We start from the raw sequence: 1,901 nt of genomic DNA, 5'->3' as shown, positions 1-1,901 counted from the left end.
GCATTACAATGCTGATGGAATCTGCTTTTTCCTTTGACAAGATGCGCAAAAAATACTGTAACCCTATGGTAAGTTGACAGATACCCCAAAAAGGGAATAATTATGCATAATTCATTGAAGTATAATGTTGGTTTTCTCCATCTAAAACTTAACCAACGAAATAAAATCTATAAACTACAGTTTACTTTAGGGAAAAATCACACTTGAGAATTACATTATTTTCCTCATCTCTTCATCAGTCATTGACAGGAATTTTTTAGGCCAGCATACTATTTACTTTGTGGATAGTTGTAGTAAATTAACGGAGAAGGGCTTCCACAGAATTGTAATGAACTGTGGTCCGGATTCTCCCTATTTTTCAGGAACCAAATCTTCGTCTGTATAAATCAGGAGATCAAATGAACACGAAACTTCCAACAGCGGCAGAGATGTCGCGGTAGCTGTGATCTGTCTGATTCACCCCAGATTTCATCCTGGGTAACATTCTGAGACTTTTCTCTGGAAGCACTGGCATCTTTTGCCTTCTTGTCACATAAGATACCAAACTGCCATCTTTCTTTCTTTCTTTTTATTTTTTTTTTATTTTTATTTTTTGACAGAGTGAACAGTGAGAGAGAGAGACAGAGAGAAAGGTCTTCCTTTGCCGTTGGTTCACCTCCAATGGCCGCCGCGGCCAGCGCACCGCGCTGATCCGAAGGCAGGAGCCAGGTGCTTCTCCTGGTCTCCCATGGGATGCAGGGCCCAAGCACTTGGGCCATCCTCCACTGCACTCCCTGGCCACAGCAGAGGGCTGGCCTGGAAGAGGGGCAACCAGGACAGAATCCGGCGCCCCGACCGGGACTAGAACCCGGTGTGCCGGCGCCGCAAGGCGGAGGATTAGCCTAGTGAGCCGTGGCGCCGGCTTTTTTTTTTTTTTTTTTTTTTTTTTTTTTTCCAAGCTGCCATCTTTCAAGGACCTCAGTGCTTTCAGTATTTGAGATGACTACCACCAGTTTCTGAACTCAACACTTGTATAGCCAATCTGTTCGTTGTTCCACCACATTATTTAGGAATTTTATGAGCTCAGGATCAGTAGTTACAAAAAAGGGGAGTCCGTATTTCTGCACTCGAGCAAAGGTTTCAGATGGATGTGTGCCACGCTGTTGTAAAATGCTGCTAACCACAAATGAGAAAGAGCCCAGCTACAATGTCAGCCTTCCCCGTGGCCTGATACCCTGCTCCCGGGCAAGCTGTGGCACCCTGGCCAGACCCACGGATGAAGTTGCACGCTTCTGCTCCTCGGACTGAGGCAACAGCCCACCACCCGTTTCAGATGCCAACAACGCAGCACCTAAAATGCAATCTTCTATGTGATCTTCATCTTCTGAGCATACTGCTTCTGTGGTTAGTGAGTTTCCCGAGGCTACCATGCAGTTCACAAAGTGGGTTGCTTAAAACAAAAGAAATGCATTTTCTCATCATTCCGAAGGCCAGGGTCCAAATTCAAGGTGCTGGTAATGTTGTGCTCCTTCTGGGGGCTGTAGAATCTCCTTGGCATTCTTGGCTTGTGACCATATCACTCCAAAATGTCCTGTTCTTTAACTTTATTTGGGACCGTGCACATTAGTGGTCTTAGTGTTTTGCTACTCCGTGCTTATCCATGAATGACTGCAAAAGGATCCTGGGTATTTTTTGGAGGATACAAGTAGATTTTAGCAAGTAGACAAATGCACGAAAAATGAGGACCAATTGTGTCCATATGAAACCAAGTTTCACAACTCTATTAGTTATTTCCTCTCTCTGTTATCTGTTTACCTATCGGAACTGATTCTACTATTCATATTTTTACCATATGATTTTGAGTTCCATTTCCAATAATTTTTGCATTGTATGTATGCTCATGCAAAGTTATGACTTTTATT

General features: G+C 43.7%; 1 pseudogene; it reads right to left on the bottom strand.

The window, feature by feature from the left end:
* Positions 1-235: 235 nt before the first annotated feature.
* LOC100340677 (mitotic spindle assembly checkpoint protein MAD2A pseudogene) lies at positions 236-1,409 on the bottom strand (annotated as a pseudogene).
* Between the last annotated feature and the right edge of the window lie 492 nt (positions 1,410-1,901).

The sequence above is a fragment of the Oryctolagus cuniculus genome, chromosome 4 (genome assembly GCF_051225735.1).
Source record: "Oryctolagus cuniculus isolate XC-2025 breed Fujian yellow rabbit chromosome 4, ASM5122573v1, whole genome shotgun sequence".
NCBI lineage: Eukaryota > Metazoa > Chordata > Mammalia > Lagomorpha > Leporidae > Oryctolagus > Oryctolagus cuniculus.
The sequence above is the reverse complement of the archived record's forward strand: the minus strand, read 5'-3'. Positions and strand labels throughout refer to the sequence as shown.